General features: G+C 35.1%; 1 protein-coding gene across 10 annotated transcripts in view; it reads left to right on the plus strand.

Annotated features, from left to right (window-relative positions):
- Positions 1 to 12,017, plus strand: part of DIP2 (disco-interacting protein 2) — a 612,353-nt gene that overhangs the window by 422,260 nt on the left and 178,076 nt on the right. For 2 of the 10 annotated variants that reach the window (XM_074182726.1, XM_074182727.1), the window contains exon 1: positions 7,123 to 7,623. The exons of 7 other annotated variants lie outside the window; for them this stretch is intronic. The gene's annotated coding sequence lies outside the window, so the exon portion shown is untranslated. Of the gene's footprint in view, positions 1 to 7,122; positions 7,624 to 12,017 lie in introns of those variants that run through there. One more of the 10 variants, XM_074182729.1, reaches the window with a different exon arrangement.

The following is a 12,017-nucleotide window of genomic DNA, read 5'->3' on the forward strand; positions in this document are numbered from 1 at the left end:
AACACGTTTGAAAGGATGAAATAAATTTACTACCTATTTATTTCTCTGTTGATATTTAATTGTCATTGAAATTCTTCAGAAGAAAATGTATTTGTTGAATATAGCCTTGAGAGATTTTTTTCCAAGAGTAATTGAATAGAAGAAGGTATTGCTTTGAAAATCAGCTGAAAACGTAGAGTGGTATTCAACTTTCAACGAAACATTTGCCAACTCTACTTTTCCTTTCAAGAGTTTCCAGGGGTGACTCTGGAAACATAGCTTTTTATTCCTCTAAGTGCCGAAGAAATGGTTGTGATTGTTTTGGCTCTATTCAGTACTTTAAAGGTTTGTAGCTATCACTTGTATTGAAATTTCCACTCTTCATATATTCACAAAATGCGGGTCACACAAACCATCCATTTCCTTTTTGGATAAACACATACCTCTACCTGCGATCTTGTCATTCACCACCTTAGAAATTATGATCACGTACATTGTTCATCATCATAATAATACTTTATTGTTCTCGTACGTCGCGTCGTTCCAATCATGCTTTCAATGAAAAATAATTCGTCCCGAGAATTGACATTCTGAAGGCGCCATTACTGAACATTCAATTCCACTTGAACTATTAATCATATGTGATCAGAAGTAACAATGAGGTTAATGCAGCTTCAAGTTTGTAGAGAATATAAATATAACTTGACAGCGTGCATCACCCGGTCCGCGGGTCTAGCGGCTCGGTTATGCTGTTATGCAGACAATGACAAGTTATTCGAGTGGGTTACTTGGATGTTGCGAGTTCACAATTGTGATAGACGCATCAGCATCGTGTGGGAATTTGAATAGAAGAAGTTTATGAAACTAGGGTCAAAACGACGTTGCCAAGTTTTGATGAGTATCGACGGCATCAGTGAATAAATTTTAACTAACAAGATTTTGTAGTAGAGAAGTCCAGCTTTTTTTCTGGGCTTCATTATAGGGCGAATAAAGTGATTAAAATGGCTTAATGCGCCTGAATGGAAGCAACAGCCAATAATATAGAGAGAGAAAGTGTTTAAATTGGAGATTAATTAATTCATATTGGCATGAACACAGTAAATTCAAAGCCTTCTACAGAAAAATGATAAGAGAGACAAAATCCACTACGTATGATCACAGAGCTGTTGATATGTCAATGACATTTTGAAGTTCCTGCGCAGTAACTGCGCAGTAACAAAGAACATTTTCAAACTTGTACATTAAACTAACAATGATTGATTACATTAGCCCGTATATAACACCACTGTAGGTAATAATAAAGGTACTTAGCTTGATTGAGTACCTGAATTTTGTCTGCTAGTGACAATGTGGATATGATAATTTGAAAACCAGTGAGTAAACTAAATCGATCTGATCATTTAGCAGGTTGCACCCGCAATATGTATGCTTGTGAATTTCCAAGGATTCCAAATAATTGAGTTTGCAACCTTCCTTGCATAGTGCAAAATTTCCGTATCTTTTACATTCGGGAACTTGTGGTTGCATGCCAAGGAATGGTTTCAAAACGTCGAATTTTCACCTAGTTTGAAGGACCTTTTATGTTCAGCATACCGTTTTTCGTTGTCCCACATAAACACGATTACACTACGGGCACTTAAGCTTACAAACTCCAGATTTTTCCAACTTGTCGACCTTATCTTTGGCATTGAAAAGGAAATCAGATAACCTGGCATGTGATTTGAATGTCACTTCCATATGGAACGCCGTTTTACTTTTTATTGTCACAAATATTCATTCCTCAATTTATTCACCCAACAATTTATTTGTTTGAATTTAATTGATTCATGCATTTGTTGGACACATTAAAAACGATTGTTCGCAAAATTTTTTCTATTTTGAATGACACTTGATTTAAAATGTTACATAAATAAAATTGTTATTTGAATAAAAAAGACTAAAGAAATAACTTGAAGAATTGATTCCGAAGAAAAATATAGTTTCAGAGTATTGGAAAATGGAAATCCAATTTACTATATATTATGCTGAAAAATAATCTATATACATATAGTTCAACTCAGCAATGAACAAACATTTTTATTCAACAGTCAATGGAATGTATCATTCGAGTAAATTCAACAAACGTTTCAATTCCGCACATAATTTTGACCTTTGAATAAAATGTTAGTTATTTATATGACTGTTGAATTATGATTAAATTTTAAATTCACTTTCTAAAAGTTCCGGAATAAAATTTCAATGAATATATTTGAATGACTGTCAAAGTTTTCCCATGAAACAGTGTTGGTGATAAAAATAAACTTTCGTTTGTCTGAAAATATAGCAAATTAACTTTTCATACTGAATATTTTTCTTTGAATAATGAAGATTGTTATATTTCAATTTTATTGAAAGTGTTGAATATTTCCAACATTCACTTTAATGCATTCAATTTAAAATTTGGTTACAACTTTTGTGCAAAACATTCTCAAGCAAGTATCATTTTTACTTTTTATTATTATTCATTTGGAAATAATTCAATTAATTTGTTTGTTGCATTTCAGTGATACATGAATTAAATTGTTTGTTGATAATTTTTATTCGGCGCTGACGTCGGGCGTATTTTTGCGAAACTACATAACTGCATATAATATGTCTTTGGTTATCAACAAACAATTTAATTCATGTATCACTGAAATTCAACAAACAAAATAATTCAATTTTTTTCAAAGGAATATTAATGAAAAGTAAAACGGCGTGGCACGCCGTTTTACTTTCTATTAGTATTTTGTGAAAATGAATTGTTTTGATTGTTGCAATAAGGTGATACATGAATTAAATTGATTGTTGATAATTTTCATTCGGCGCTGCGGTCGGACGGAATATTGTGTTACTATTACTAGACTATCATGTTGCCAGATTTAAAAATTCAGCTTCTGCGCTCGACGCTAGCGCCGAATTAAAATTATCAACAATCGTTTTAATTCATGGAACTATAATTATCAACAAACAATTTTATTCATGTTCCACAGAAATTGTAGTAAATCATTCGATAGTTACAAAAAAAAGTATATATGACAAACATTCACTTCCAAAAATTTCAAACAATGAATCTATATTATAACTGTTCGCAACTTTTCATCAAACAAATTAATTCATGTAACATGATTTTGAATCAAGTGTCATTTAAAATAGAACAAATTTTGGGAACAATCGTTTTTAATGTGTCGAACAAATGCATGAATGAATTAAATTCCAACAATTAAATTGTTAGTTAAATAAATTGAGGAATGAATATTTGTGACAATGAAAAGTAAAACGGCGTTCCATACTTCCAAATTGTTTTTTCTGAAGAAAGTCGCAATTATCTCTGTTCTTTTACCAAAATATGTTGGAGTTACCCATTTCTTAATTTCTGGTTGTTTGATCTGGGGTATATTAATCTGTTAGTGAATTTACGGCTTTGTTTTCTGACTAACTTTTGGATTGTATCTGCGTTGAAACCATTATTATGACCTATCTGTGTAATTATATCAATTACCCTAGCTAGATTGTTAGCAGACAAAGGCAATGAGAAGGCTCTGTGCAACATTGAATTGTAAACTGCTAATTTATGACTGTCTGGATGGAAAGAATAACTTGGATGGTAATGTCTGTATAGCTAGGTTTTCTGAAAACATTGGACTCAATTTTATTCTGATTGTGTATAATGGTCAGGTCTGTTTCTCTATCTCTATTTCGAGTGTGAAATTAATCTTGCTATAAAGATTATTCATGGATGTCATAAATTGGTTCAGCTGTCGTGTAGTACCTCTGAAACAGGCGAGAATATTTTCTACATATCTGTACCAAAAATGAATATGCCTTTTACCTAGATCGGAATTTACTATAGTGGTCCCCAAGCTGTTCATAAATATGTCTGCTAAAAGTAAACTAAGGGGTGCCCTTTCAAATGATATATCACTCGACCCCACTTTCCATTTAAAATTTTAGGGTTGTTACTCACCCTCGCTAGGGGTTGAAGGCACAGATAGAAAAATACATCTAAAATGTGTCCCCCTCAAAAGCAAAATTGACCTGTCCAAGCATTTTTGCGTTAAGTTACAAAAAAAGGAGAAAATCAAGGTGCATACTTTTCGTTGGACCACTCTGTATGTTTCTCGTTCAAGAATAACGATGGCATTCGATTTATCAGCTTTCGTTAGTTACAAATAAAAGTGGTAAAACACAGAAAGTTTCAATTCTCTTTTCTTCATTATGATTTCCTACCACGTAGTAAAAAATCAATCCATCAATTTAATGTTTTTTATTAGTTTGTTTTTGACAGCAATCAGACAAACTAGTGGATTTCATTGAAAAAAACTTAATTTCCTGTGCTCATTAAGAATTATTTTTTGCGGAAAAAACGGTCACTGAAACCAAGGAAAGATATCACAAGTTCAATGGTAATCCTGCATATCAATTTCAATGGTTGAGAAGTGGTTCGGTGAGTTTTTTTGTGGTCGTACCAGCACATATGACTCCAAATGATCAGGTTGCTCAAAATAGATCATGACGCCAGAAATAATCAATAAAATCAATGGAATAATATTGGGCTGCCGTAGAATGAAGTGAATTATTCACGAGATGGGTGCCGCGATTGCTCATACTCTACCATAAGCGCAAAGTGTGACCACTTTTAAGAAGTGTTTCGATATTTAGCCGCAATCTGAACCAGTTTTTGCAAAGTTTTGTAACCAAACGTGGATCCATTAGCATTACAGCAAAGACAAAGGAATAATCGAAACAGTGGATATATCGGAGTGAACGAGCATAAGATTGAACAAGTTGTAAGAGTTGAATAAAATATGTTCTCTAGAGAAAGTATTCGTGCTTCATTCTACAGTGTTGCCGTTTTTACATTAGGATGGTTCACTTTCATTCTGAAAGAAATTTAAGCCATTCGCTAGAAAAATTCTCCTTGAGACGCTACGAAATGCAAATAAAAATATTGACAATGTTGCCGAACTGAGAAAAATTTCAGTACCACAAATTAGGATGGAGCGTAACCACATGTCATATTGTGAATTTGGATAGAGTTCCATTTTATCCAAATAGAAGATAGGGAAGACGTACGTATTTATATTTATTCGATCAAATGATTGATGTGTTCCACATAAATTTCCAATAGTGAATAAAATTCGCGAATTGTTATTTTCTGTTCGAAATATTCAAATTTGGGAATAGTCTACAACTCAAACTCGATTCGCCTCGTTTTTCCCTAAACACCAGAGCTATTTACTCAGAAGAATCTGGCTACAATTATAATCAATTATCAATTATAAAACAATCTACTTCAGTCACAAATAGTAAAAACAATAATTCTGATTTCTATTTCCGGATCAACAATAACAATTAAAACAATTCCTAGAAAGCCCGGTCTAAAAATGCCACATTTTAAGTTTTGTATTATGAAAAATCTAAGATTCATCTGTAAAGTTTCAGAACTTTTATAAGAGAAATATGCATGCTTTTATGTGGGTAATGTACAAATTGAAATGAAAGTATTCTAAATCGGAGACAGATAAACAGACCAGTGCCTAAACTGTCCAATTTAATTACAATTGAAACTTGAGATGGTCTAAGAAAACAAAACTAAAACATTTTTCTAATGTTTCTAGTCTTTTCGGGCTACCTGAAATGTAGCCCAGCAGAAGAGCTCAAATATAGTGAGTGACAAATAAGGCACCAATCTCTTCCTTATTTTTTTAATATCACTTGTACACTGGTAATTTCAGTCAAATATTTACTAGTAATAGCTGTTGATTTTGTTCTACTGCATGTCCTTGAATATCCGAAATATGTATTGTGGGGTAGCTTCCTGACTTTACCTGAAGGTGGCGCGGTGGCTTTTTACAGGAGCCTACCTATTCAACTGCAAATAAGGAATATGAATGGTTCACTTATTTGCCTCAAGTATCAAAGAGAACAAAATCCGCCTAGTAGTCCTTGGTCGAAAGGAGCCTGGAGTACCAAACTCCTAGGACAGTGATATCAACCTGGCTAGCAACCTATGCGACTGTATTTTAAGCGGAAATTCACCCTATTGAATTGTGTGTGGAGAGATTGGAAGAATCCAACTTCATACACAAGTCAATGAAAATATTCTCGGACAGTCAAGAGGCGTTGGAAGCTCTTGGCTCCTAAAGAGCAATGTCTAAATTGGTAGCAAATTGCCAAAAACGACTCTCCTCGATATGAAGACTTAACAGATTGTCTCTGGCCTTGATTCCTGTCAATACTGGCCTGGAAGGCAATGAGGCTGCTAACTTCCTTTCGAAAGAGGGTGCTGCAAGTAGCTTCATCGGACCAGAACCTGTCATTGGCATCGCTTTAGGCTGTGCCAAACAAATATTGAACACCATGATGGCAAGAAGATTTATGGACTTCTGGCAGAATCTTCCAGGATTGGCTCACTCCAAGGTATTCATTCACCCTTTGAAACTTGACAACAAACAGTTGTTGGACTACAGTAGGGATGAAATACGATGTCTAACAGGCCTTCTTACAGGTCACTGTCAGTTGAATCATCATATGCAGAGACTCGGACTGTTGTAAGACAATGTGTGTCGCCTCTGTTTCGAAAATGATTGAACAGCAGAGCACATACTTTGTGCCTGCCCCGTTGGGTAACGTATCAGGTTTATAGAGTTCGGCAGAGCCGTGGTCCCATCATCTGACCTGAAAGACTACTCACTATACAAACTAATCGGCTTCTTCAAGGAGCTCGGTTTATTGGTCGAGTGTGAATATGTATGAGCCACAATAAACCCTTACGGGTTGCGGTGGAGGGTCGAATAGACCCACTCACTTTAGACCTAACCTGCAGTCAACGCAGTAGTAGACGAAACGTTTTGAACCGTACGTTCCATTCGACTACGGCATATCAGCCCAGATTTTATTCTCTTTAAATCAGATATTTATTCGAACCGTTTTTGCGAGTCCGGGACGATTTTACATTCGCGCCTAGAGCAAACATTTACCCCTCGCAGGAACATCGGGCAGTCGCGCTCCGGCCCGCTCTCCTAGAAACCTCCCCTCGACGTGGCACCGCCGCCCCGTACTTTCCACTCGCAGCCGCCTCGAGAGAGAATCAGTCGTCGCGACGCCTCGTCCCGTCTCAGCCGCACGTCGTGGCCACAGCCGCCGTGATGATGACACATGTTAATCATGTCCGATCGGTGAACGTGTGTCTGGCCGCGATCATTCCGTTGTCGCCGCCGCCAGAGCGAGAACCCTCGTGTCTTCCCGCGAAGGAATTCTTCGACGACATGTGATTCGAGAAAGTCTCGCGACGTTGTTGGCCCGGTGGTTATTGTTGTTGTTGTTGGTTGTTCTTGTTGCAGAGTTGCGATACATTCTATCGGTTGTTCCGTTGCGTTGTTACCGAATAAGTTTATGTAGTTCATCGTCGATACGTTTCGGTCTTTGTTGTGAGTCATCGGGTGTGCGAGTGTGTGTGTCTGCGAACGCGGTTTTTTTCATGCTGAATTAGCAACACAAAGCAGTATTCTAAAATAATGTAGTTTTATCGATTCGTAGACGTATAGGTGTATTCTAGATAGAGCTGCTCCATTGTTCTGGACTAAACTTTTGCTCGAGAATATCAGCGCACAAAGTAGATAGGTATAGTGGGAGACAACAAAATTACTGGCCAGAGGCATCTGCAAGAGATGAATTTTTCAAACTGGTTTATATTTTGGTTCACTGATCATCTTTAATGTTATCCTCTTAGTAGACTCGAACACTATAGAAGTGACCCTCGACTTTTATAGTTTTGGTGGTCGCAGACATACCTTTGAGCCAGATCTCTTTGATTAACTATATTCATTTAAAATTAGCATTCGATTGAAAAAATACTGGAGAGTGTTGGCATGATTTTTCATTTACCAGCAAAGTAAAAAAATGGAACATTTTATGCAGTGTGACCAGTTAAGTTCACATCATAGGAATATGTTTTTGAATGAAAGCTTTAGTCATAATTTGACTTTGGCATCAATATCTGGTATATTGGCTGCACCGCGCTGATGAGGCCAATAGCCAGAAACACGTGTCCGCGGTTTGCCCCTATTTTTTGAGTGTTCTGTCCACGAATTTCCCCTTTTCGATTTATATATATATATATATATATATATATTATATATATATATATATATATATATATATATATATATATATATATATATTTCAGAACAATTCAAAATAAGGATTATTTCTCAGAAATACCCAAAATATTTATTATGCAATTTTTAGCTCATATGCAAAAAGATTTTGATTTTTTCTCCAACGCAACCTCTAAAAAATTTTGACAATGCTTTATTCAAGACACCCTCTCTACAATGTAGCGCAATATTTAATGCGGATATTTTTACAAAATTCAATTAGAAATATTTAAATTTAGTAACTTGTCATGCCAAGTTTGATCCAGTTTTATTACAAAATTAAATTTTCTCAATCAAAACTATTTTCTCAATACGTATTACTTATAGGCAGAAACTATCTTTTCACAAATACATATTTAATGACTTGTATCACAAATTCTGCAAATGAACTTTCTGTTCTGAAAAATAACCCAACATTCTAAAACTATGTTGAAAAAAAGACAGATAATGTCAAGCACGTGACAATTTTTTGTAATTTTTCATCTCAATCGAAGCAAAAATTGATGCCAGAGTCAAATTTTGAAAAAAGCGAATAATAAAAACGTATTTGATGCCAACTTCAGTCAACTTCACAAAACTAAAACTTATTTGAGCCAACTTCACAAAACCATAATTTGTCATGTTTTAAGGTGATTTTCTTTTAACACAAAAACATTCAAGATTGAATCGAATGCATGTTAGATTTGTAGTCACAAAGGAGTTTCGTACGTTTTATTTATCGACAATTTTCTGCAAAAACAAAAAGTTTCTTAAAAACGTGATCATAATTTTTTTGCAGTGTTTTATATTATTTTTTAATTACAAAAACCGGAATTTAATAGCGAAATTCAGAAAATCTGTAGTTCATCCCCTATTTATTTTTCTTCAAATCTACGACTTCGCCAATAACCAATCCTTTTTCTTGGGAAGCTTTATTGGAGGCCTCCAGTTCTGAATTTGTCCAGGCATTAGTGCGATTGAAGAAGCTCTCTCTTTTTGTTTTGAGTCTCTGGTATTAGGACCTGAGGTTTCTTCGAGAGTATCATATGCATGGGTACATTCAAACTCCATACAACCTCTTCTTTATGATTTTCTCTTAGATTTTCTCAGGGATTTATTGTATTCAGTTAGGAATCTTCTATAATTATCTCATATAGCTGATTAACTTTCACTTCTTGAAGCTTCTCTAGTTCGTTTGTCTCGTCATTTGTGATAGTGTCACATCTTCATTTCGCAAGGGAATACTCCTGTTTGATCTCTGGCTGACTGTGGGACAAGTTTCGCTATATGTAGAGATAAAAGCTCTCAGTAACCTGCCAAGTCTAATTCTGTAGAATCCTGCATTTCAAAATCCATACAATCTCATCTGGTTTCCAATCTGCCTAAGTTTGTTTGAAATATGATCGAGGAATGAGATCCACGTACTATTATGAAACGAATAATTTTTCCGGCACAGTGTTGTTACAACTCTTTTTTCCTTCAGAATTAGGTAAGCGAATAACCTCACTTGATTATTACAATTGTTGCGCCAAAAGGCTTCACGAAAATCTAGGTTGAGGCTGGTCATTACTCCATTGAAGAGATACATTCAGGGTTGCCTTTTTCAAAGGAGGCAAATTATATTTTTTCATGTGTATGGAGAGGTGTGTATAAGCTTAAGTTCAAGTTTGTAGGGTCATAACTCGTGTATCCCGGCCGCCATCTTGGAAAAATTGGTGAAAAGCATGATCGCATTGTATCTTGTAAATTTATCAACCCTACAGAAGAGAATTTCATAAAATATATTTGTAGCAAATTAAATTGTCTACAATTTTCATCGTAAGATGGAAAATAAAAAAAAAATACAAACAAAAATAACTGAAAATTTTTGAACAGGTTTTCTTTTGAGCGTTATAACTTTGTTTCGGGTCATTTTATAATGAAATGACATCAGGGCAGTCTCATAGAGGGGTTTTTAACGAATAATTTCCACTATAGATCAGTTCAATTTCATCAATTCATTTTCACATGATTTATTATTTTCTCAACACTCCTATGTTATTATTAATTTATTATCGACTCTTTTCAAGGCGAAATAATATTGCTCATAAATAAATATTTATTTAATATTTGTTTTAACATTTACTTTTATAAATTTCTATATTCCACTATTTTCAATATTTATTTCATATATACTCTGTAATAATAGCATTTCCTGTTTAAAAATCTGTTCAAAATCTGTTTTCCGTTAATCAGCTGTCGCCCTTATACGAATGACAACTCTCAAAAGTTGAGAACTTGTGCGAGCTAAGGACTAACGAGGTCTTACCTTTCAACGTGTGATTCCTAACACAGGTACTCGGAAATAAATTGCTTCTTTTTTTTTGTGATCCAGCCTGCGGTTCAGTATCTCATTTAGTTTGCCGAGTAACGGGAGTTAAAATTGGCGTCATTGTGATTGATTCATCTTCGAATTGATTTTCTTCGATTAATTTTGATATTTCCATAATATTACTGCAGGTTGCACCAGAACAATTGAAACATACCAGAGCATTTGAGGCTTGCTTTTCGGCAACCATACATACTTCGACAATTTCTCTTGCCTCTGCGGACGCATTTATTTCAGAAGTTCGGGGGGTCTAGAGGCTTGTAAATTTGGATCAGTATACAAACTTTTCCATGCTCTTTTCAGCCCCAAGCTTTAGGTTTCATATATGGTGATTTCATTGCAGATAATTTGCTTGTTCTCCGTGCTTTTTCAGGATGCGACACAACATCAGTAGCTTATAACATAGCCAAACTCAAATTCATCAAAATTTTACAGAAACATCCTGTGTTAGCTAGCGGAACAACATTATTTCCCAGTGAGAAAGTCGAGAGCCATCTTTGCTCACTGTCGGTGACGAACATTTTTTTATCTCTTTATATGGTGGAAATAAAGATGATTTTCTGAACAGCACGAGATACAAACGATTCGCGAAGGCAGTAGCCAAAAAAAAAACAATCAACGTATCATCGCTTCTTTGAACACAAGATGCAGCCTGTTTCCGCAGTCTTCGTGTTTATCACCAGTTTCAGTCGTGTCTCAACAAACACTGTGATCCTGAAGATTGGGCCTAGAAAAAGCATGGAAGCACCCCCTGAGCTTCTGAAATTAATTATGCCCACCCAGTATTATCTCGATACCACGTAAAAAACACTCCTCCAAACTCTATCTCATAGGTGGTTGGGAGAAGGGTCGATAATAAAGTAATAATAACATAGGAGTGTTGAGAAAATGATAAATCAAGTGAATTTTAAAAAATTATAACAGAAAACTAAGCGTAATGGGTCATTTTTATCCTATCCTTACGAGTTTCCAAGAACCCGGTCCGGAGTGCTGTAAAACCCAGATGAATTAATGAAATTAAACTAATTTTTAGTTGAAATTATTCGTTGAAAAACACTCGATAAGATTGCTGTGATGTCATTTTTTTGTAAAATGGCCAGAAAAAAGTTATAACGCCCAAAAGATTTTTTTATTTCAGTTGTTTTCATTTATAATTTTTTTATTTTATATTTCACGACAAAAAGTAATAGAAATAAAGTTGTAGGCAATTTAATTTGCTACAAATAGTGTCTTATAAAATTCATATCTGTAGGGTTGCTAGTTTACAAGGGCGAAAACATTTTGCACTCCATCCAAGATAGCGACCGGAAGACAATGGTTGCAACTTGCAACCCCACAACATCAAAAAAATAAAATTGCGTCCTCTGAAAAACACACGCCAAGGCCTGAAAAATGTAATAATTCAATGGACTATAACGATGGGATGTAGCGTCCTACCCACACATGTGTCAACACATTTTCCCCACATGATCGCGATTATAAATATGTCTTGGAGACATCGTCCACATTGA

Source organism: Leptinotarsa decemlineata, unplaced genomic scaffold, assembly GCF_025532065.1.
Source record: "Leptinotarsa decemlineata unplaced genomic scaffold, Ldec_3_MD MMD2_tig00026328_RagTag_RagTag, whole genome shotgun sequence".
In the NCBI taxonomy this organism is placed as follows: Eukaryota; Metazoa; Arthropoda; class Insecta; order Coleoptera; family Chrysomelidae; genus Leptinotarsa; species Leptinotarsa decemlineata.